We start from the raw sequence: 26,454 nt of genomic DNA on the forward strand, positions 1-26,454 counted from the left end.
AGGGGGGAGCTCCCCAACCCCCTGATGGGCCCTGCTCTGTGCGTGACAGGGGGGAGCTCCTCAACCCCCTGATGGGCCCTGCTCTGTGCATGACAGGGGGTAGTTCCCCAACCCCCTGATGGGCCCTGCTCTGTGCATGACAGGGTACAGAGCCCCAACCCCCCTGATGGGCCCTGCTCTGTGAGTGACAGGGGGCAGCACCCCAACTCCCTGATCGGCCCTACCCTGAGCGTGCCTGGTGGTGGCATCACAACCTCCCGATCCGCCCTGCTCTGTGCATGACAGGGGGCGGCGCCCCATCTCCCCAATCGGCCCTGCTCTGAGCCTGACCAGGGGCTGCACCTAGGGATTGGGCCTGCCCTCTGCCACCCGGGAGCAGGCCTAAGCCAGCAGGTCGTTATCTCCTGAGGGGTCCCAGACTGCGAGAGGGCACAGGACAGGCTCAGGGACCCCCCCTCCCCCCCGAGTGCACAAATTTTTGTGCACTGGGCCTTTAGTATATATATATAAAAGCCTAAGCGACTGGACGACCGTACGGTAGCTATGATGCGCACTGACCACCAGGGGGCAGATGCTCAACGCAGGAGCTGCCCCCTGGTGGTCAGTGTGCTCCCACAGCGGGAGTGCTGCTCAGCTGGCAGATGGGCACCAGATGCCAGGCTCATAGCTGGCGAGCGCAGTTGCAGTGGTGCCAGCCTCTCCCACAGACACTCCCCATGCACGCCCCAGCAGCGGAGGTGGCCACAGGCTCAGCGGGGCTGAGTTGAGCTGGAGCGCTGCAGCACCCAGCCCGGGCTTGGGCTCCTCCCTGGCCACCTGCCACTTCCCACACTACTTCGTACTGGGCGGGATTGACAGGGACAGGGGTCTGGAGCCCCACGAGCTGGTGGGTAAGGCCAGGCTGAGGTGGCATGGAGGTCCACTGATCCCTGCAGGCCAGGCCGAGGGACCCCACTGGTGCACGAATCCGCGCGCCAGGCCTCTAGTAATATATATTTTTCTGCAACTTGCTTTTTTTTTTTTTTTAAATTGAATACTATATCTTGGAGAGCATTCCATACCACCACTCCTGGGATTCTTTTTCACAGCTGCTACTGATGGACTGCATTTTGCTATTATAAACTATGTTGTTAGATTAATTTCTAGTGGTAGAATTGCTTTGTAAATTCATATGTGCAGTTTATTGTATTTTTAAAGTACATTACTTCTGAAGATCGAGTATATTCACATGATACAACTATAATATAAAAGTGTATTTAGGAAAAAGTAAGCTTCCCGAATACCACTGTTTAAAAGCCATTCAGTTCCCACCACAGGAGCAACTTCTGTTACCAGCTTTTTTTATATATGCCAAGAAATGCAATGTTCTACACCTTCCTTTTTCTTCCTTAACCATCTATCTTGGCTATATGACTGTATAGCAGCTCACTCTTTTTTTACAGTTGAGTTGTATAATATGGAGTGATGTGCCATAATTTAATTTAGCCAGTCCCCTTTTGATGGATTTGTAGGTTATTTTCAGGGTTTTTTTTTTACTTGTTCAAACAATGCTGCAATAAATAATCTTCTATACACATCATTTGACAAACAAATATTTCCAAAGGAGGATAAATTTCTAGAAATAAAACTGTTGGGTCAAAGGGTAGCTGTATTCTCAAATATAACTACTGCCAAATTGCCCTACAGAGATTGTAGCAATTTACATTCCCAACAGAAATCTATAGGAGTGACTGTTTCCCCGTATTCTCACCTTACCTGAAAACACATAATCTATTAAGGAACTTTTTGATCTTTGCCACACTCAGATCATTATGGTATTGATCTGAGTATCTCTTCTTATGAATATGCATCTTTTAATATGTTTTAAAGCCATTTATTTTTCCTTTTCTGTGTTCTGAGTATTCATATTCTTTGTCCATTTTTTCTATTGAGTTAGTGTTCTCATTCTTTTTGATTTGTAGAAGATTTTTATATACTAAGGAAAGCAGCTCTCTGTCAATTATAAATTACAATTTGCTATTTGTCTATTTTTTTGTCATACAGAAAAATTAACTTTTGAATAGTCCATCAGTCTCTGATATTAAGGGGTTTACATCATACTTAAAAATGCCTTCTGGAGATTATTGTTTTAATTTTTCATATCTTTTTTGGACACTCTCTTAAATTTTTATAGATTTAGTACTTCTAATTTTAATAGATATTGATAAATTATCCTGCAAAGAGATTATACCAACCTACACTCCAAGGGCACCGTATGTTTACTCTTCAAAATACCTGTGGCTTATCTCTTATTAACTTTCTATTCCTCTGTAAATTTTAACATCCTTGCCAGCAAAGACTGTGTCTTCTGTGCATTTTAAGTCATGGTACTAAGTATAAGGACTATGTCCATGAAGGACAATCAGTAGCTTTTCTTTTTCATTGGGAATTATTTCTGACCAAGAAGGGATGGCCATGTCACATCTCCGCTTGCCACCCCAACCACCGCAAGTGATGCTAGGAAGGTGGGTTTCTTGGGATCTGAGACCATGTTTTTCTGAAACACAAGTTAGGAATCATGGTCTAATTATTTTTGGATTTGTTAATTTATTTACACATAAAGATTTTCAAAGCGTAATAGTAAAACAACCTTTTAATTGCATATTACAAATCTCCTCTATTGAGGTGATATGAATGGGTAAAATTGGGGTGACTCCAGGAAACACGGGGAGCTGCATTGATTCCTGAAGGTTGGATTCCTGGGAAAGAGTAGAGAAAGCAAAGAGAGACCACTGCCTGCTGAAAGCATGCTGAACACCTAAATAGGATGTCTATTTTTGCATATAGAGTATGGAATGTCATTAAATAGTATTAAATATAAACCTACTGGCACAGAGAGGCTCTCAGAAAACAAATCTCGAAAGAGACCAAGATGGCGGCATAGGTAAACACCGCAGACTGCTGCCGCAAAAAACCACTTCAAAAATACAACTAAAAGACGGAACGGACATCACCCAGAACCACAGGAAGGCTGGCTGAGGAGAGACTCTTCAACTAGAAGGAAAAATAACAGCACACCGAGGCTCAGAGGAGGCGCAGTGTGGAAAAAACTCAGGTGCGGAGGTGCGCGCGCAAAGCGGGCTGGTGGCTGAGAGCGCGGTTGTCGTTTTCGGTCAGGGGGGAGTCTCAGACTCTGAGCTCCAGATACGGGCGAATCGCTGGGGACTCGGACCCAAACGGGAGAAGCGGGAGTGTCTGGCATCAGTTGGAAGGCAGCTTTCCCTCCGAGGTTTGCAGCGGTTCCGGGGGTTCTGAGAAGCAGAGCCTCTGGGAACGGGACTGAGAGGGGCCATAACCACTCCCTCCGCCCGCCCTGTTGAGCCCGCCCCGCCCAAGCCCTGCGCAGAGCCATTTGCCAGATCGCCGCAGGCAAAGGCTAGATTAGCACCTCCCCAGAGGACAGAAGTTTTCCGCGGCAGACACAGCTGATTCACACAGCCAGTCGGCCTGGTGGTCAAATCCCTCTAGTATTAACTACAACAATCAAGGCTCAACTAGAACAAGACTGCGCACAAAGACCACTAGGGGGTGCACCAAGAAAGCATAAAAAATGCGGAGACAAAAAAACATGACAGAAATGGAGGATATAGAGCTAAAAAACGCAATTTTGAGGGCTTGCAATAAACTTCTGGAGAGCCTCACGAAAACTAATGAGACCCTCGATGCTATGATAAAGAAACAACTAGAAATTAAGCATACACGGTCGGAAATAAAGAATATTACACCCAATAGCAGACCAGAGGAGCGCAAGAATCAAGCCAAAGATTTGAAATGCGAAGAAGCAAAAAACACCCAACCGGAAAAGCAAAATGAAAAAAGAATCCGAAAATACGAAGATAGTGTAAGGAGCCTCTGGGACAGCTTCAAGCGTACCAACATCAGAATAATAGGGGTGCCAGAAGATGAGAGACAGCAAGATATTGAAAACCTATTTGAAGAAATAATGGCAGAAAACTTCCCCCACCTGGTGAAAGAAATGGACTTACAGGTCCAAGAAGCGCAGAGAACCCCAAACAAAAGGAATCCAAAGAGGACCACACCAAGACACATCATAATTAAAATGCCAAGAGCAAAAGACAAAGAGAGAATCTTAAAAGCAGCAAGAGAAAGAAACTCAGTTACCTACAAGGGAATACCCATACGACTGTCAGCTGATTTCTCAACAGAAACTTGGCAGGCCAGAAGGGAATGGCAAGAAATATTCAAAGTGATGAATACCAAGAACCTACAACCAAGATTACTTTATCCAGCAAAGCTATCATTCAGAATTGAAGGTCAGATAAAGAGCTTCACAGATAAGGAAAAGCTAAAGGAGTTCATCACCACTAAACCAGTATTATACGAAATGCTGAAAGGTATCCTTTAAGAAGAGGAAGAAGAAAAAGGTAAAGATACAAATTGTGAACAACAAACATGCATCTATCAACAAGTGAATCTAAGAACCAAGTGAATAAATAATCTGATGTACAGAATGAACTGGTGATTATAATGAATCAGGGACATAGAAAGGGAATGGACTGACTATTCTTGGGGGGGAAAGGGGAATGGGAGATGCGGGAAGAAACTGGACAAAAATCGTGCACCTATGGATGAGGACAGTGGGTGGGGAGTGAGGGCGGAGGGTGGGGCGGGAACTGGGAGGAGGGGAGTTATGGGGGGGGAAAAAGAGGAACAAATGTAACCTGAACAATAAAGATTTAATTAAAAAAAAAAAAAAGAAAACAAATCTCTCTCCTGTGATCTTCTCTCCAGGGACTTATATATAAGTTTAATTTATTCCCCTCAAATGAAAAATAATTTTAAAATAATTAAATATGGTACTTCAGCATAATGCAAAAGCCTTCTTGTGAATTCAACCCTCTTTCCTATTATACTGGCAAGCAAATAGACAATAATTGTATAAATTGGTAGAGAAAGAGGCTGGGGGTAAAATCATATTTAATACTTTCTGAAATTTCTAGGTTTCCCCCAAAGAACAGGTCCCAGTTTCCCTTCCTAAAACTCAGTGGTAAAAATCTCCAAGGGAGTTTCCTAGTCAAGGGGCTCAGGGCCCTACAAAAGGTAGTGAGCATTTGTTGACCTTTGCCTGTTCAGCATGCTTCCTGTTCTGATAATAGCCCCTCACCATTCCTTGAATGAATCACCTGAAATTTCTGTGAGTTTGGGGGATGTTCTCAAACCTCATCCCTAGAAGCACTGGCATGTTTTTTAGGCCTAGTAAATCACTGATTTCCATTCCTTATCTGTAATCATTAGGTCAGGAATGGATAAGGGACCCAAACCACATTCAATGAGACGTAGCCCTGAGAGTTGTATTGGAACTACTGGGAAAGAGCAGTGCTCTCTCTGCTGGGATAGCTAAGCTGAGAGAAATGCAGTTAAGGACCTGCTTGAGGATGAAACCAACTGAGAGGACAGTCAGGCTAAGTGACATATGGGAGTTATTGAGTCCTAAGGACATGATATGAACCCCTAAATCTCGCTATGCCAGAGACAGATCAACAGAGTCATTCCTGAACTGCTGTAAGAACCACACACAAAAATCTCACCCCCCTTTTTAAAATTTAGTTTGAATTGGGTTTCTGTGAGTTACAACCACTTGAGTCCTAAATAACTTAGTAGAAGAATTGGGAAACTGTTCATGAGTGAACCTATGAAAGACTTCATAAATATATTCCCACATCAAACAATCAAGACAACATATTAAGCCCAAGAATATCTTTGATGTTTTATAGAATCTAATCCTATATAATAAAAAAGCCTAATATGCTAAGTGTCCAGTTGACCGGTTGACTGTTCAACCAATCAAAGCGTAATATTCTAATGATATGCTAAGACTGCTCAACCGCTTGCTATGATGTGCACTGACCAAGGGGCAGACGCTCTGACTGGTAGGTTAGCTTGCTGCTGGGGTCCGGCCGATCGGGACTGAGCAAGACAGGCCGGACATGCCCTGGAGCCCTCCTGCGGTCCCTCCCCGGCCCCAGTCATGCACAGGTGGAGTCCCTCGACCTGGCCTGAGCCCTCTCACAATCAGGGACCCCTTGAGGGACGTCAGAGAGCCAGTTTTGGCTGATTCCAAAGGCCAGGACAAGGGACCCCACTGGTGCACGAATTCGTGCACCAGGCCTCTAGTTTAACAATAATGAGCAATTTGCCATTAATTTACATTTGCAATCTCCCACTAGAAACTTTTTCGGGACTTTCCTCCCCATAAATGTCAATAAGATACTTGTACATTCATTTTACTTTGATGCAGATAAATACTTTGATGTAGGGCATTTCCTGTGACTCAGATTGGAATCCACACAGTCAATAAAGCAGTAACAGACATACACAAACATCCACATATAGAAGAATTTCATGTCAAATAGCCTCATCTTCACAAGGCTATAGTAAAGGGCTTTATAATGGGAATTCTTACAGGTTAAAACCAACTATGTTTTAAGGCAAGAAAATGTTAGAGTCTATAATATAGACAAATGGTTCTCAAACATGTTTGCACGTAAGAATCACCTAGAGAGATGATATACACGTTTACAGTTTTCTTCCAGGATAGCCAAGCTGAGAAAAATGGAGTCAGGTTCTATTCTATACCTTCTGACTTACAACCTATCTTCTAGTCCCAGAATGTAAAAATAATGCTAAAGATCAGGTGTATGGAGATATATGGATACATGAATAAATATGGATATAGATGTAGATATAGATACATTTTATATTTTGTATTTGTGCTATTAGCTCATCAAATCTTCATAATAACTCTATGGAGTAGTACTACTAAGCAATGAAGTAGTTACAATTGCTATGTCTCTTATTACAGATTAGGAATATAGAGTTTAAAGAGTTTGAACACTTTTCTCAAGGTCAGACAACAGGGCACATCCAAGACTCTTAACCCCTCGAAATACAAATTTGACAGATAGTGTCATGATTGATGCATGAAATCAATAACTGAACTTCACTGATAATATCATTAGAGAATCAGACAGAATAACACTGCTCACAAGGGAAAATAAGCAAAGAAACAGCATTCCTAAAAAAAAAAAAATGGGTATCAGAGAGAGCTGGAAACAGTTTTTAACCCCTCAGAAGCCAATTTTCAGAGAAAAAAAAATAACTGTTGCCCATTTATTTTAAAGGTTACATACAAGAGACTCTGTAGTCTCCATTATTAAAAAGACCTGTATCTCATCTCTTCCCTTAATAGCTAATTTGAGTCTCAACAGATGTCCTAAATGCTGATGTATGATCCCAGAAAGGGACATCCTACAGCTGTATAATATATGTCATCGATAGCAATAGTAATGGGGGTGGAGAGAAAATAGATTTCCCAGTGTGTACATTACATAAGCCCTCTGTTTTTTCTTTTGCTTCCATGAACTCCAACTAAACATCAAAAATACATCCTTTTTGGAAGCAGGTAAGATACAAAGAGCTTTAAAAACCATCCAGAAATAGCAACAACCCAGTATATTATGAAGAAAAGATTATGGTGAGGAAATAAAATTGCAAGTGTTTATAAAGGGCAGTTTAAGGAAGTTTCCCCTACATTGGCAACAAAAAAGAATATACAATCTCAGGTTCCTTCCTAGTTCGGATTCACTTTATCTTCCCTACGACAGGCTTACTGGGAAGTTATATTTTTATATGTTAATAAAATCAGAAGATCCTCACGAAGTCATACAGGTTATTCCCATCACAAAATGTCAGTGCATTTTGTATAGGGGGAGCTTTCATCTCTGGCCATTGGGATCTCTAATGGTACGGGTAGGCTGCCTGAGCATCTCTAATGGCGTGCATCAGATACATTACTGGTTGCCAATATCCATATGCTTTTGCAAAATGTCCTGCTGATGGGTACTGAAAAGCTAATGGAAAAATCACTCTTTGATAATAAAACATCAATGCTTGACTTTCTGGCTTAGTAAAGTTTTTTCACATTAGGGATGGCAAATGGGGACCTATCATGACGTTTCTCAGAGAGAGATATGCATACTTGTAATTGTCCTTCAACGATGTTTTGATAATGGTACCTTAGATGAGGTTACCTTTATAGATACTTAGCTTGTGGCTGCTTTTGGCAGGTCTTTCGAGGTTTATATATACACATTCCTCCTAATTTATGGCAAAGACAGACTTTTGGTTCTCTGAATAATAGGAGAGGAGCAGCAGCAGCAGCAGAACCGTGGCCCAGAGGGTTTCTCTGGCCAGTGACTCTCACTCCGGTTTACAGCATGGCGAAGTGTTTGCCAAGCTCTTCCAGGGCCATTTGGGCAAAAAAGGGATGCACATTCTGATGGTGGGCGTGGCCACTGTAGGGAGGACCACCATCCTGCACACACTGAAGTTGGGTGAAACTGTGACCACCAGCCCCACCACAGGTTTCAACGTGGAGACCGTGGAGGAGAAGGACATCAGCTTCACCGTGTGGGACATGGGCAGCCAGGACAAGATCCGGCCTCTGTGGCACCACTATTGCCAGAACACACGAGGCCTCATCTTTGTGATTGACAGCAGTGACCCAGAATGGTGAACATGGTGAACGAGGCCCGAGAGGAGCTCCTGCTGGTGCTGGCAGGAGAAGAGCTCAGGGAAACAAGCAGAAACACCCCATCGCCATGAACATGGCCGAGATCATGGACGAGCTGGGCCTGCACTCTCTGTGCCATAGGAACTGGTACCTCAGGCCACCTGCCCACCAGTGGCGCCGGGCTCCAATCCGCTTCGGAACCAGAGCCGAACTGCATTTTGCAGTTTAATTGGCAGTGTCTGTTCTTTTCTTAATATAACATAAGGTAATAGTGCATCTTATAATCAGTGGTATTTTAGTTTTAAAAAATTCAATTATACATAGTTTAATAAATCAATTCAATGATATTTTATTTCGGTGATGAGATAAGTTACATGGAGCTATACAGGATCTTATTACTATGGTGAAATTATTATTATTAGCCTTTTCTTAATCTGTTATCTCATCAGTGTTTTAGGAGATTTTTCTTCATTCGAAGGCTGTTGTTTACCTAGAATAAGTATTTGCAAATTGATAATCGGCTTGGTACTGTTCATGACCCTGAAATGAAACTGAGTTCTGGTATCATTTTATTTAGCTTTATTTTATTTAGAACGTGGCTTCTTTTTTTTTGTCTTCTGCCTTTCCAACTGTTGTTCCCTTACTTTGGAAAGATTTACAGGAACTAAGATTCAGATAAAGTATTTCTGAGGGAGTGTTTCGTCGGGTGGTTAAATCCAGGTTATGCCAGTGAGAAACTGTATAGACGGCAGGTTATTGCCATTTTCTCAGCCTCAGTGTCCTCATTCGTAAAAGCCTGTTCACTTCAGTCTTTCTTGGGAAGAACTGCTCAGGTAATGCACATGGACTTACTTTCTGAACTCTAAAACTATAAAATTTCTGGAGATTATTAATAACCTCAGAGGTCACCTTCAACAATAGCTAGTTTTAACTAATGTCTTGAGCAATGACGCAAGGCACCCCCACATATTGAGTTAATCTAGGGTGAGTTCTTTCACTTATAGCTCATTATTGTGTCTTCTCATCCCCAATGGCACCTGCTCTAATGTTCAGATAACCTTAAGAAAAATAGAGTACAGCAAGGATAGATCATGAGCCTATGAGAAAGTATGTGGAAAATTCACCTCTCTTAAACCAGGTTGCTCTGACTTCAATAGATCAGCTACTTCCCATGCCTATAATATTCATTCTATGCATATTTCTCAAGTAAACATTCTTTTTCTGTAATTTTGTAATCAGTCTGCAACCATAGGATTAACTCCAAATTGCTAACCACGCAGAGCTCTATTCACGACAATATTTTGTGAACAAAAGAGCTGTATAATCTGGAAGTGACTCAGAGTCAATTCCCTTGTCCTAACAGGTAATCATATCTGAAGCAGCATCTAAGACAAGTTAAAATTTAGTCTATTCTTAAAGACCTCCTGAGGTGACTTTCCAGCCTCTCTCAGGAACTCATCTTAACATTTAGCCAATGTTACTGTCAGTAAATATTCCTTTGTACCTCAGTTACGTTTCTTATGCCACAAAGTAACCAATGTTTTTGTTGTTTCTACCTCAGTGAAATGAGATAACATTGACAACATAACATCTGTTTGAGCTTATCACTGACTTGCTTCAAACCCTTTAATAAAGAGCTCCCTCTTGCCTACAAGGTAGCACTCACATCCTTCAGCATGCCAAAGCTGCCCCTGGCTCAGATTTTGAAAACAATGACGATGTAGATAAAAATCTAACAGCTTTTGGTTATGAGAATTTCTGTAATATATGGAAGATAACAGGCAAGATGTAAATGATAAAAATACATTTATATGGGGTTATTAAGTAAAGCATGGAGAAGATAGTCAATAAGATTGTATTATGTAAATATGTACGGTACCAGGTGGATACTGGAAATATCAGGGGAACATCATAAAATATATGTTTGTCTAACTGCTATGCTGAAACTAATACACCTGAAACTAATACAAAATAATATTGAATGTTAAAAAAATAAATATGTATTTTTCCTGTTTATTGAATTCATTGGGGTGACACCGGTTAACAAAATTGTATAGGTTTCAGGTGCACAATTCTACAGCACATCATCTGTACACTGTATTGTGTGTTCACCACCCTAAGTCAAGTCTCTGCCCATTAACATTTATCTCCCCTATACCCCCCAACAGCCCCCCAATCACAATAATGTTGTCTCTGTCCATATCTAAAAGCTGTCCAATATCTAAAAGTAGGCGGTCCTTATATTTTGTCCAGTTTTAGTGCAGCAGCTTAAGTCTGGTCATTGTCAATCCTTCAAGGATGAGAGCAGAATCCTAGTGCCTTTTTGATGGTAGATATTTAAAACTCTTCATTTCTCAGTGCTTAACTCTTTGTTCAATTTTTGTTTTTGTCCTTTTTCTCTTGAAGCAATTCGTGTAATTTTAATTTCCTTACAAAATGATCTAGTTCATCGAGGTTCTCAAATTTAAATAATTATTCTCTTCCATTTATAGCACTGCCAGATTTAGCAAATAACAATATAGGACACTTCAGATAAGCAATGAATAATAATTTTTGTGTAAGTAATGGGACATACTTCTATTATGAGTATGACCCATATACTAGAAGAATGTTCGATGTTTATCTGAAAATCAAATTTAACTGAGTGTAGGGTATTTTATCTGGCAAGCCTATTCATTAGGCATCCTTGTTTTTGTGTGTGTGTGTGTTTTTTTTTTAAATCTTATGTTTTATTAATTAAGACCAGTGCCTTTGTATGTTTTGGGGGTAGGTTTTATAAAATACAGCACTTTCTGCCTTATATTTATTAATTTCTTGCTCTCTTGCTTTCACTTGTGATTTATTTTGTTATTTTTTTCCTAGTTTCCTAAGTTAAGTGTTTGATTCACTTGGATTAAAATAATTTAGGAGTTTGAAGTCATGAATTTGGTCCAGGGTAGCTCTGTTCCCATGATGGAGATGTCTCAATGAAGAGGGCTCATTTGCATTAATTGCTAAAGCATTTGCAATTTCTGTTATTTCCTCTTGATTCAAGAGTCATTTAGGAAAGTTTTTCCACAAAATTCTAAGCGGGTTTTTATTATTTTGTTTTACTATTGGAATATAATATTTTAGTTTTATAGTCAGAATGTGTCCCAGAAGTATCCTAGTTTGGGGGAAAATGTTACATTTTCTTGCAGACCAAGTATATAATTAAGTTTTGTGTATACTTTATAAAGCATATTAGAAAAATATGTATTTCCTCTTTACTAATTTTGAATAGTTGAATACAACAACATTGGTTAATCCTGTTATTTAAATCCTTCAAATTTGTCCTTGTTTTTGGCACAGTTCACCTTGAACAAGATCATAACAAATAGAAACCATACTGAACTTTTGCTCAAGACTGGCAAATACAACAAGCTTTTCTCTCCATGTTTTATGAAGCATTTTTAAACATGGCTGACTGTCTATAAAAAATGTTTCCTTTGCCCAAACAGGTTTTGCTCAGTGGATAGAGCGTTGGCCTGCAGACTGAAAGGTCCCAGGTTCAATTCTGGTCAAGGGCATATACCTTGGTTGCAGGCACATCCCCAGTGGGAGGTGTGCAGGAGGCAGCTGATGGATGTTTCTCTCTCATCGATGTTTCTAACTCTCTATCCCTCTCCCTTCCTCTCTGTAAAAAAATCAATAAAATATATTTTAAAAATAAGTGTCCTTTTACAGGGATTTGTTAGAAAATGTATCACTGAAAGCCAATTAGTCCCTGTTCAGAAGATAGTAGAAGCCAAAACCATGAGGTTACACAGACAAAGTGCTTTATACACTCACCAAAGCCAAACTTGCTCATTCTTCCACATAAAAAGCATGATAGTCAATGTTTCCATCAATGAATTGCTTGAAGGGATATAGAGAAGACTAAGAGAGATTTTTGTAAGATTTTAATTTAACCTCCAAAGTAAATGCCTGGAAAGGTAAAATCATAATTTTACCCTCTCCCAACGAGTTGGGGAAAGAGACAACAAAAAACTAGAGCTTGGATGCCGCTAATGCTAACCAGTGGATCACAAAATGAAAGGAAGAGTGAGAGCCGCATCTACATGTAATTGTGAAAACTTCCAAATGGAATGGTTTTCAGTTTTCAGATGTATCAATCACAGATTTTTGTGAAATAGACTGGAATTTCAAAATGTGGAGTTTTTTCCATTTTTCTGAGCTTTTCAGCAGATTGCACTATCTTTGGGAATACTCCATGAAATGCCTGGGCTATGGAATGATAATTCAATTATACAAACACTAGGAGGCAGGTCTTTTTCTATGAGGATTACAGCATAGTGGTTACAGCAAAGGCTAAAAAATTAGACCTCCTATTTTCAAATTCTAGCCCGGACACCTCCTAGATAAAGCATGTAATCTCGCTCCCTCAGGCTCAGGTTCTCCATTTTAAAATAGAGAGGATGATAATGCCTCTCTCCACAAACCTGACACTCAGTAATATTACATATTGTTAGATAGTATTTTATAAGCATCATATCTTGACTTAGCAAAATCTGTAAATAGAAATGGTTTTCACATGGTTTCTTTTCTAAAAATATATTTTTATTGATTTCAGAGAGGAAGGGAGAGAGAGATAGAAACATCAATGATGAGAGAGAAGCATTGATTGGCTGCCTCCTGCACACCACCCACTGGGGATCAAGCCGGCAACACGGGCATGTGCCCTTGACCGCAATCAAACCTGGGACCCCCCAGTCCACAGGCCGATGCTCTCTATCCACTGAGCCAAATCAGCTGGGGCTTCACATGATTTCTTTAAAGCACTTCAACATACTGGTCCTCAAGCTTTACAAAAGCCAAACCATCCATGGCTTTTACTAGTGAACAACTCAAATCAATTCCGAAGAAGATCAATAGTGTCATGTTCCAATTATGGCAATGTTACCACTCTAGAAAATGATGAAAGCGCTTCACCTTTGAAGCACTGACAAGGCCAATGCAACAACCTTAAGCACATAGTGCAAATGGCTTCTGCCAACAAGGCTGCTCACCGAAAATCTTCCTCCAACTGACCCAGCAGGATGCCATGTGGTGACTTACCCTACACTGGAGAAGCTCTGCAATTGGACTGCAATTCCATGAGAGCAAGATCCTGTTTTCTTTCCATGTGGTATCCAGGAGCTAGAACAATGCCTGGCCTATAGTACATGTACAATTCATTTTTATGGAAATGTAATTGACAAATAACATTGTATTTGTTTCAGGTGTACAACATAATGACTGAATATTGGTATTTATTGTGAAATGATCACTATAGTAAGTCTAATTAGCATCCATTACCAATACATATTTTTAAACACATTATTGAAAAGGATACTGATAATGAAAGAAAAGTACATTTTTAATTCTTCAAAGTTTATAAAGAAATAAAATGTTCATATCATCCTGCCAAAATCAGCCTCGCAGTCACAAATGGAGATAAACAGGCCTAGAGAGGCAGTGTGCATAAGGGAAAGCCCACAGGTTGGGAGTTAGAACACTTGGGTTCCAGACCAGTTTAGCTTCCAGGCAAATTACGGACTCTCCCTAAGCCTCAGTTTCCTAGTTTGTAAAGCAGCAGTCCCTGTGCTTATGTCACAGAAAAGTTCAAATGAAACCAAGGATTAAAAGGCCTTGAAACCTAGAAAGCACTCCACAATACAAATGAGCCTTCGAAAGTATAAAGTATAAGGACTATATTCATCACACCAAGCACATAGGAATGAGTCATAAATGGAAAATTGCAAAAAAATATAAACATTCAGCAAAACAATTTTCTTAAAAGAAAAGTCCAAAAAGTGTGTCTACATAGCTGATGTCATTGCTTGATATTTGAAAAGAACATCTAATCATGTATGTTGTATTCATTGCTGGGAAAGCTATTTTGTTTTGTGTACTTTCTCCTCTTCATTTTTGTACAAAAAATAAACTTATTACTTGTCTTTATTTATAGAACAAGAAATAGCTCCACTGCTTACATTGTTTCTTTCCTATCTTGTCAACAGAGCCCAGAGAATGCATGAAATATGTAAATGGAGAATTTAAGAAACCCAGAAAACACATCTCTTACACTGTTCTATGCCCAAACATAAAGGATTGTAGAAGTAAAGAGAAAGAAAAAGAGGAGGATCCACACACGTTACACAAACTCTTTCTAGCATGTCTGACAAAGCAACTGGGAAAGAATATTAGTAAACTTTCACAGTTCTTTAAACAGCTGAGATAGTTAGCCAGTGACACAACTGCTTTGTAAAAAAGTTGAGGTAATACCGAAATTAGTTGAAACTGCTTTCTTCACTGATTTGTTTGATGGAATATTCCTTATAGTGACCCTGCTGCTTAGAAAATCTTTGGTTTTATGGATAACTATTGTGAAAAATAAGCCATGAACACTGTGAGTAAATGTTTAGACTAGGATATAAAATCTCTTGATCACAAATGTCTAAATGTTTGGTACTTTTCTATGCATGTACAAACATGGCCATTAAAAAAACACACACAAGATCCATGACTTATGCTTTTGGAAATAATGTTTCTGAAAGAGAAAAAAATGTATGTATTTTCTTAATTTCCAATAGTAAAGTTTTATGCATCATTTTCTTTTGGCCAAGATTCACTGTAGCAAAATTTCTTAATTCTGTTTCTCTTAAAAAAATCTTTCTTTTCTTTTCTTATCTTTCCTGGAATTATCATCTCCTCCTTCTCTGCCATACATTTCCATCAGTGAAACAAACATTTTGTTATTTCTTTTGTTATTAAAGAAACTGCGCAGACCCCACGAACCCTTCCAGCTATTCCCTCATTTTTTCACCTCTCTTAACATCAACCCATTCCAACACCAATTTGATCCTCACCACTTCACTGATGGATGTCACCTAGGATTTCCATATCTCCAAACACCATGCTCAATTTTCAGTCTCATTGTACTCAACCTCTCATCAACATTTGACACAGCTGCCTGCTCTCTTCTTTTACAAATATTTTCTTCATTTCATTTCCAACAATTGTATTCCAAGGTACATAACCAAGAGAAAGTCAGCTATGTGTATATGAAAAGATATGTATAAAAATATTTATAGTAACAATATTTGTAATAGCAAAAACTAGAAACAAACTAAATATCTATCAACAGTTAGAAGAGGTAAATAAACTGTGGTATATTCATACAATGTACTGCTATTCACTGGTGTAATAAATTAACTACAACTCTATCTGAAACCTAATTCAAAATAATACATAGTACATAACACCCTTTTTATAAATTTTTTAAAACAAGCAAAAGTAATTCATGTTATTAACAATCAGGAGAGGAACAGGAAAGGGGATGACTTGGGGGAGACAGGTGTGAGAGTGGCTTCTGGGGTGCTGGTAATATTCTACTTCTTGATTTCATTTGTAGTTATGCAGATGTGTTCATAGGGATACCCTATTGATTTATTCATTTTTAATATGTTTATTTACATTAGACATTTTATTCAAAAATATCTATAAACTTGTTTCATCCTGTTATTTTATTAGCCTTTATATATGTAAAGCTCAGCATCCCCATTTTCCTGACTGAATGACCATGGGCTGAATTCAAATGAACATTCAGATGACAACTATAGAAGCAAAATTGACAAATGGCAGCAGTTTAGTGGTGCAGAAAATAAAATAAAGCTTCTTTAAACTACATCAGAGAAAGTCTCATTGAATAAAAAAATATGCTTTTAAAGTAAAAATATACCTTGATCACTCAAAATACACTTAGGTTTTTTTTGTTGTTTGATTTTTGCTGAGATTTCTCAGCCAAATACTATACTATTTAGTTAGTATTTTCAATGTGTTTTTAAGCATGTCAGTGATAAATCAGTATCTTGTTCACTGCTTTGTTCCCAAGGCAAATAGTTGCTTGGGACACTATTCTGCTATGTGTGTGTTATTGCTATTTTTACATTTATTACACATCTCACATACTTTGCATATACAGGTACGGTCAATAGGAAAAATGAGGGACAACTTATGTGAAGTAGTTATACATAAGAAATATGCACAATTGGATTTTTACCTGTTGGCAGCCCAGTGCCTCTCTCTCTTTTCTTCTACACCATAAAATCAAACATGGAGAGAAAAATCCTCCCTGATTAAATCCCCTGCCCAATCTGATTATGAAGTGCCAAGTTTGCAGAGAGTCTGCAATATATGACATCCATTTTAAAAACCGGCATCATTAACTTTACTATCTTTTGGTTAACATGAAAATTATTTTAAGTTTTTAAGTTAAATGACATCATAGTTCACATACACCCTTTGGTGAATGGAGAGGGGGTGTGTGTGTGTGTGTGTGTGTGTGTGTAATAAATAAATATTCATACAATATAATACTACCAACAAGTGTCAATGAATAAACCTGGGTAAATCTCAAAAATAATTTTTAGCAAAAGAAGATGACACAAAATAATGAATAGTATGTGATTCAATTTTTACAAAAATTTAAAAACAAGCCAAATAAATTTATGGTTTTGGAAATCAGGAAACCAAGAGGAAACTAATGAAGTTATATTTGCTTCTATAGTGAAGCAACTAATTCCACTGATTTTTCTTCATCTCAACTTTAACACGTCTCAATAATGAAAACTGTCTGCTGGCTTGATTGTAAATGTATCTCCATGAGTGTGGAACAAAAGAGAGTAGGAGTAAAGCATGAACTGTGGCTCAGGGCAGACTGGTTCATCCCACAGCCCCCCAAGTCCTGCCTCATCCTGGACCCTCCAGAATTCCTCCCCTCCCTTGCATCTGCTCCTGTTCTTCACCTCAGAGGGCTGCAGAGTTGAGATGGAGCAAGTGATCTTAGCATTACACTTAGTTTGTATCGAGCTCTGCTGTATTGGGGGATGAAAAGCACTTTGGAAATCTATGTGATTATTGTTGCATTAGGAGCAAACCTAGGATAAGAGAAAATCCATTAGCAAGTGTTTTTGCTAAATGCTTTCTCAGGTGGTCATTCAGAGATACATTTGAAGACCCAAATGTAGGAGACCCAACAAACTCTTCCCAATAAGAAATACTTGGAGTGTCTAACAAGCGCTAATCACAGAAATCCATCAGAGAGCAGTAATTTCTAAAAACGAGTTGAGAGCAAGTCCCTCCCTCCAGGACAATGCCTAAAGACTTGCTTAATAGAGACTTCCAAAATAACTTGCCTATTTTTAACTCCAGCAAAGGTCATGATAACCGCTTGATCTTACAGTTTGCCACTAGCCTGAGAGGTTTGAAAAAACTGGAGTTTTTTATTACTGTCTTAAATCTGTAACACTACGCCGAAGCCTATTATTTCAAATTGAACTGATAGCAGAAATTAAGGTGCACATTTAACATTAACAAGATATCACATTTTATTAAAAATGCTATAACTTTTATAAGTAATACGTAGGCTCAGCCTTTGCATATGGGTGAAACACTTCTTTTCTGCCAAAAGTTGTGGTAGGCAGTTAGAAAAGAGCAGAGCAAGGACAATAGGCCAGGTAAAGAAGGTCACCAGGGCGGAAAGCCCCAGATGCCTAGCAAAGGGCAAAACTGGAAGAACAAGAACCTCACTCCCAGGGTAACCTTTCCTACCCCAGCATATTGCTGGTCACGAGGTTTGACCTTTCATATTGCTGGTCATGCAGCTGGGACACTCCCTTGACCTTTCCTCTCCTGGAATGTTGCTAGTCATGGAGTAGTTCCCCTTGGAGGAGGAACAACCAAAGGTCCTCAAACTTTTTAAACAGGGGGCCAGTTCACTGTCCCTCAGACCGTTGGAGAGCCGGACTATAGTTTAAAAAAAAACTAGTCAGCTGCTAAGCAACAGGCAGCGGCGGCAAAAACACCCGGCGGGCCGGATAAATGTTTTCAGTGGGCCGCATGTGGCCCTCGGGCCGTAGTTTGAGGACCGCTGGGCCAAAGAGTGGCCTCAATGACCCCCATTCCAGCCTTCCAAAGACCACTCCCTAAGCATTAACCCCTGGGGATAACTATAGGCCTCAGTTATGTCTCACCTCCAGACCCAGAAAAGCAGCAAAAGCAGACTAGCAACACCTAGGCTGACCTCAGGATCAGCGGCATTGATCAATGACCTCCTGCCCTGGCACCCACCAATCAGTGGAGAGCACAACCCTGAAAGGACACACCTGGAAAGCTAATGAATATTCAATTGAGATCCTCCCCTGGGACCTCCCCTCAAATCTCCACCCTTAAAAGTCCTTAGTCTGGATGGACCCAGGGCACTTTCCCTCCTGAGAGAGAGCACAACCACACATTTCCCATCCTCCTTCTCCTCCCCCTAGCCAGAGTTACCTTTACCCTTCTCTTTCCTAATCTCCAAGGGCCCCTTCTTTTGCCTCTGTAACTTGTTACCAGAGCCTATTTCTTCTACCACTCACTTCTTCTATTTCTGTGACTTTCTAAATAAACTTTATCTTATAGTTTGAGTCTTGGCTCTAAATTCTTTCTTAGCCAGAACTCAAGTACAGAGGTAGCTGAACCAAGATCCGGTCTGACTCCACTGGTCTAACACCTTGTGCCGTTCTCTCCACTGCCAACAAAGTGAGCCACTATCTGCAAACCACTTAGTACACCGAGCACGTAATAGGCACCCAATGAATGGTAGTTGACTTCCCTTTTCCCTGAAGACTTTCTTGTTCTCTCAAATTTACTTAATCCAGTCTGAAGAAGAAAAATAGTGACAACAACAAGTATCTTTCAGTTGGTGTCTATGTGCAAACCCTTATACATTAAATACTCTCTAATTTATATAATTCTACAAGGTGAATTGTATTGGTATCCTCATTGTACATAAGAGGTTAAGAAAATTGCCCACCATTTGAATAGCAAGTTTTTAAACGGAGGGCCATCTCCACTCCCAAACGAAAGCCCTGAAAAAATAAAAACTGTTATTAAAGAAGACTTTTTAGCTGTTTTTTCTCAATACAGAATTCTTCCTTCAGGATTCTGTGTTGAGCATATAACTAGACACATACAGGTAGAGTTTGGAAACTTCTTTTGGTTTTCAGAGCAAGCTGCTTATTTTACTTTCTGTACATCATATGTTTATATTTATATAAATATTTAATACTTATTTGAGGATATGTTTATTGATTTGAGAGAGAGAGAGAGAGAGAGAGAGAGAGAAAGAGACACCAATATGAGAGACAAACATTGATTGGTTGCCTCCCATATGCACCCTGACCAGGGATTGAACCTGCAACCTAGGTATGTATCTGACTAGGAATTAAAGCTGCAACCTTTTGGTGTATGGGACAACACTTCAACCAACTGGCTAGAACTTATATTACTTTCTTTTTTAAAAATATATTTTATTGATTTTTTACAGAGAGGAAGGGAGAGGGATAGAGAGTTAAAAACATCGATGAGAGAGAAACATCGATCAGCTTCCTCCTGCACACCCCTTACTGGGGATATGCCCGCAACCAAGGTACATGCCCTTGACCAGAATCAAACCTGGGACCCTTGCGTCCGCAGGTCGATGCTCTATCCACTGAGCTAAATCAGTTAGGGCTTATATAACTTTCTTTTTTTTTTTAATATATTTTATTGATTTTTTACAGAGAGGAAGGGAGAGAGATAGAGAGTTAGAAACATCGATGAGAGAGAAACATCGATCAGCTGCCTCCTGCACATCTCCTACTGGGGATGTGCCCGTAACCCAGGTACATGCCCTTGACCGGAATCGAACCTGGGACCTTTCAGTCCGCAGGCCGACGCTCTATCCACTGAGCCAAACCGGTTTCGGCAACTTATATAACTTTCTTAAGGACAAATATATAGGTTTAATTTATGTAAGCCCTCATATGAAGCCCTACAAATATGTGCCATATACCTTGGGGTAGCACAACACTCAGGATGTTGTCAATGCCAAGTGGAATCATATCAGAGAGTCCTTCAAAGTTCAATTCTTCTCACCCCTGAAAACGAGTTTAAATTACCTTATTAGTGAATATTGCTATATGATTTCTGATTGCTCTACCACGTAGCAATTACATGGTGTTCCATTAATTAGTTCCAGCTATCTATTAAATTTCCTGATAGAGCAAGGTAATTTTATTTGTGGGATCATTTTTCATAATTAAAAAAAGAAAGCCAGTCTCAAAAATAGGTTCATTCATTCTTAACCATATACCTTCACTCATGTTATGGCCTTTGTTGGAAAAACCTAATCTATTTAAATTCTAATCATTTTTCAAGGTCTAATTAGATTTGGCATCTGCAACCATCACTGACTTCTACCTTAACTCTCTCCTCCTCTCTCTCAAAGCCTCTCTCAGTGGCCTGCATATATCATCAAAACACATTGTTAATATATCATTTGTGGTCTGTAGTACAAAGTTTAGGACTGAATTATTTGTTGTTTCACCTTTAAGTCATAGGTGTATGTCTAGCATATTTAACTGAATTACAGGATCCTTAAGGGAAGAAACCAAGGGTATACTTCTTTATTATCAAACACTGCAACTAACATGTAACTAAGAACACAGCAAGTGCTGGGAGAATAGAGCCTTAGAATTGCTCGATGTGCCACTTAGCCACCCACACATATACAAAAACATTGTAAACCCTAAATGAGAAGATTTATACAAAGTTTGTTAAATAGCAAGCTCTTACCAAAAGAGCACTTACCAAGTAAACACACGTGCTCAATTTTTATTTAACCAAAGACTGTCATCTTCATTTGAAACATACAGGGTGACAAAAATGCAAAAGACAAAAATGCACATGTTACTAGATTGGGAGAATGTGGAGAGAGGGCACTTTGATAAACTATGAAGAATTTAAGATATCAATATAACCTTTTAGGAGGGAAATTTGGCAGTCCAAAGTGATTCTACAAATAATCATTTTCTTAGATCTTTTAAATTTTTAAACTCAAACTTTTCCCCATAATGAATAGACCCATATTATTTTTTAACATTTTTACTGTTGTACATTTATTAAACATGATGAAGTTAATGATTAGTGATAAAATATCTCAAAAAAATGCCCAAATATACCTTACACTAATAGGCATTGGCAGTTGCTGCATATTATGTTCAAGGGTGTTTTTTATTAACGTGTATTAAAGCTCTCCTATTGAAAATACCGAGACACTACTGTGGTGGTTAAGAGCATAGATGCTGGAGCCAGACTACTTATATTCAAGTCCCACTTCTGCCACTACCAGACTCTGGACATGTGGCTTAACCATTTCTATGCTTTGGTTTTCTTATCTGTAAAATGAGGATAAGAGTAATGTCAATTTAGGACTGCAACAAGGATTGAATATATTCATAGATAATCACACTTAAAGCAATGTCATGAAATGCTTAGCAAGGGTTTGCTTCATTAGTATTTCTAGAGGCCCAGTGCACGAATTTGTGCACAGGTGGGGTCCGGCCGGCCCACCCCAATCGAGGCTGATCCAGCCAGGCTGGCCAGGGGGAGAGGACATGGGCTGTTGGTCTGCTGGCCCCGCCCCTGATCGGGGAGGGGGACCGATTGGGGACGGGGCTGGTGGGGGGGAGGGGCCGTGGGCGGTTGGCCGGCCCCATCCCCTGGTTGAACTCCCGGTCAAGAGGACAATTTGCATTTTAGTTTTTTATTATATAGGATCACTATTTATTGAGCATTATGTTGTTCCAGAGGCTCCTTATACTACTCTGACTTTTTTTTTTATTTCATTGCATTTGTTATTTTTGCTGTTCTGATTGGATGTTTTCTGTTTCCTTCTCTTTGAAATCTCTGATTTGATCAGCTTCATCTACTCCACTATTGATTCCCTATAACATAGTCTTCATTTCAGTTACTAGTTCTTGTTTGTGTTATCTACTTCCATCTTTATGTGCCCTGTCTCTTTATTGGAATTCTAACTAAGTTCACCTATTCTTCTCCTAAGTTCATTGAGCATTTGTATAACCAGTATTTTGAACTCTGCATCTGGTAAATTGCTTGTCTCCATTTTGTTTAATTCTTTATCTGGAGTTTTGTTCTGTTCTTTCATTTGAAACATGTTTCTTTATCTTCTTATTTTGGCTGCCTCCCTGTGGTTTTTTTGTTTGTTTGTTTGTTTTTATGTATTAGGTAGAATTGCTTCATCTCCCAGGATTGATACAGTGGCCTAATGTAGTAGGTGTTCTATAGGGTCCAGTGACACAGTCTCACCAATCATTGAAGCTGGGTACTCCAGGTGCATCCCTATGTGGGCTGTGTGCACCTTTCTGTTATAATTGACTAGAGGCCCTGTGCACAAAATTCGTGCACGGGTAGGTTCCCTAGGGCTGGCCAGTGATCAGGGCCAATTGGGGCCTTCTGGCTGCTGGCCAGGGCTTTCCTTCCCCAGCTGTTGGCTGCTGTCCAGAGCCTTCCTTCGTTCCACGCTGCCCCCTGATGGTCAGCACACATCATAGCGAGCGATTGAACTCCCTGTCTCCTGGTAGAACTCTCGAGGGGACACTTTGCATAGTAGGCTTTTATATATATAGATCCTTGATTGCTGTTAGAACATCAATGGTAGGGGTTTATCCCCAGGCCCATCAGCTATGAGAATTGGCTATAACCACTGTGGGGAGAATCAGCTGTGCAGGAGCCAACTCCATGGACCAGGACTTACTGAAGTGGAGTTCTGATGCCCACTGAGACTGCCCCTTGAGTGTGTCTCAAGGAGGTGGCTGGGTGATACTTCAACCTGATCTGAAGCTGTCCACTGTGTGTGCTGGCTCTGGGGCCTCCCAGGATGCACAAGCCAATATCAGATGCTACCTGTACCCTGCCCGGGGCCACTAGGATGAGCTATACAGTGATCTTCAGATGGCTGCTATTTGTGCTGGGCTTGGAGCTACCCAAGAGAGGCCAAGCTGCAAACCAAAGCCAGCTGCTACTAGTGCTATGCCTGGGGCCACTAAGCAAGAGGTATGGGGCACACTGAGCCCAGATGCTGCTTGTTTTAGACATTTTAGGAAAGTCTTCAGCATGAGCTAAAGGAGGCCATTGCATGGAAAAACCACTGGAATTGGCTTGGGTGGGCCCAATAGTTGGGTGGGACATGGTCTCAGGGAATCACCAGGGCAAGTGAACAGTGTTAGCCTGATTGATGGAAACTCAGATATGGCCTCTTCCTGTCAGCTCTGTGAGGGAAAGGCTCAGAAAAGAAAAAATGGGGGACTCTCAACAATAAAATACATTTTTTAAAAAGAAAGAAAGAAAAGGAACACTGGCCTCTACCAGCATTTTTGTCTGACAGAAAGTTGCCCCTCCAGCTCTTGCCCTGATGCCAGATAATTCAGTTTCTCCCCACATGTCCCTGGTGCCTTTTGAACTCCTGCCCCAGTGCTGGAGCTCAGAGGGAGTGAATCTGAAAAAAAAGTCATGTTTGGGCCCTTTAAGAGGAATGCCTGGGACTCCAGAAGCCCTCAATCTCACTCAGCCTCAATTCCCACTGGTTTCACAGCCCAAAGTTATGGGGACTTCTCTTCCCAGCACTGCAACCCTGGGCTGGTTGGCCTGGTGTAGGGCTGGGACCCCTCTCTCCTGAGGGGGGTCCTCTGTGACCAAGATATTCCTCCCAATTTTTATCCACCACATGTGGGTGTGAGATCAACCCATTCTACATCTCCACCCTTCCTACCAATCTTGATGAGACCTCTTCTTTGTACCTTTAGTTTTAGGACTTTCATTCAGGTAGACTTCAAGCGATTCTAAATGATGGCTGTTTTATAGTTTAGTTGTAGTTTTGATGTGGTTGTGGAGAATTCGAATACCACATTTACCTACACTGCCATCCTGCCTGGAACCCCAAAGCCTAGCTTTAATAAATACCTATAACCTCCTGTCCTCTCCCCATTCCCTTAAAGTGCCACAATGTTGAAATTATGTGGGATTTTAATTCTAAATTTTATATACTAAACTAGAGGCCCAGCACATGATTAAATCGTGCGGGTAGGGTCCCTAGGCCTAGACTCCTGTTATCAGGGCCATCTTCTGCCCGTTCACCAGTCCCCAGGCCAAACACCGCCTCTGCCGCCGGGCTGTCAGGCTGTTGGGATCACCAGCTCATCCCCGGCTGCTCCAGGGCTCAGGCCTGTGGGAAAGCGGGTGCCGGAGACTTCACCTCCATGCGCGTACACTGGGCTGGCCGCTGATGGAACACGCTGCCGGCTCGGGCTGCTCACGCGGGCACCACCGCTGCCCACTGCCGCTGCCACTGCTGCTGGGGCTTGAGGTGCTGATGGAGGCTGCAGGGCGCACCCACAACCTACCCACCCCGGAGTGAGTGGTCCCAAGAGGGCAGCGCATTCCATCAGCAGCCAGCCTGGCGCACACGCATGGAGGTGAAGTTGCCGACGCCCGCTTTCCTGCAGGCCTGAGCCCCCAAGCAGCTGGGAATGAGCTGGTGATCCCAAGGCCTGACAGCCAGCCCGGTCCTCCCGCCACCCACCCCGATTCCCCCATTCACCATTGCTGATCCATCGGAGCCTGTAGGGGGGGGAGGGACCAAGAGGTCAGCAGTTCAGCCCGCTAGCCAGTCACCAGTCCCACCCCACCCCCACCCGCAGGCGGCGGGGAGGGACTGAGAAGTGGTCAATGCCACCTCATGGCGACCAGTCAGTTGGTCGTTCTAGTGGTTAGGGACACTGGCTTTTTATATATACAGATAATAAATACTCAAATAATTAATAATCAATTATAAATTATGCTTACATTTTGCTCAATATTGCTTCCATATCTTCCTTTTGAGTTCATTATTAATATCACTGAAGTATATTTTCTATTAATTATTCTACATAAGGTTCACAAGTGATATATTTTTAAGTGTTTTGCTGTTTAAAAACATCCTATTTTACCTTCATACTTGAATGATAGGTTGATATGGTTTGGAATGCTATTGTCTCACACCTCTCTGAATATACTAATTATACACAGTCTGAAGAATCCTCTTGATTGCTCTATTCATCATGTATCTTCAGATATTTCTTTTTTTGTAAAATGTGATAGCTGTCTTTCATGATGTCCTCTAACATCCTGATTTGGAGTTGTGAGGTTGTCATTTATTACCCCTTTCCTTATAGCCTGTCTGTGATCACAGCTTGCCTCCAGTGAATAAACTGCAGTCCTGGGCACAAGGGCTCCTCATTCCTTGTGGGCTTCACCAACCATTCTGGGTGTTGCCCTTCCTCCCAGATTTGCAGCTATTACCTAGAGGAGGAGAGGGTGCCGCTCACGTCCATGATGCTTTCACAGCACCTCTCAAGCAGGCCCCTCCTATTTCTATCTACTAACTCTCAGCCTCGTGTTCCCCTGGGGCCACCTGCGATTATTCATCACCCTCTCCTGCACCTTTTTTGGGCTATGGGTTCCTCCTTCAATCTAATCTCATCTAAACTCAAAATTTCAGAAATTCCTCATAAATACTGATCCCTTGATGCTATCTCTTTAAATGTATTTAAAATTCTTGTCTGTTCATTCTAAGGCCTTGAGGGGTGGGAGGAAAAAAATGTGAATCTGCTCAATTCATCCCTTTAGCCTAATCCCCAATCTTCCTGACATTTTTTAAAGTCACACACACACACACACATGCACATCACACATCACACACTCATATACACCCTCCATAGTTTAATGCTAAATCTAAATAAAGTACTAGGTCTGCTTTGCTCACTTTCACAAATGGTAAAACACACTATTTCTATGACATACTTGGAATCAGCAACTTTCTTAACAATCCTCTACCAAAAAGCAGTTTCCTTGAATTTATTTTTCTCTCTCATTTAGAAAGGAGGCTTAGATTATCTGATAAGGAGATGCTGCTTCTTGGTTTGACAGCTCTTTGTTACTTTGTCCACTTTTTTTCTTCTCTG

General features: G+C 40.7%; 1 pseudogene; it reads left to right on the forward strand.

The window, feature by feature from the left end:
* LOC102243579 overlaps positions 1-8,836 on the forward strand; it is a 17,696-nt pseudogene extending 8,860 nt beyond the window's left edge.
* Positions 8,837-26,454: the final 17,618 nt, after the last annotated feature.

The sequence above is a fragment of the Myotis brandtii genome, unplaced genomic scaffold, assembly GCF_000412655.1.
Source record: "Myotis brandtii unplaced genomic scaffold, ASM41265v1 scaffold1105, whole genome shotgun sequence".
Taxonomy (NCBI): domain Eukaryota; kingdom Metazoa; phylum Chordata; class Mammalia; order Chiroptera; family Vespertilionidae; genus Myotis; species Myotis brandtii.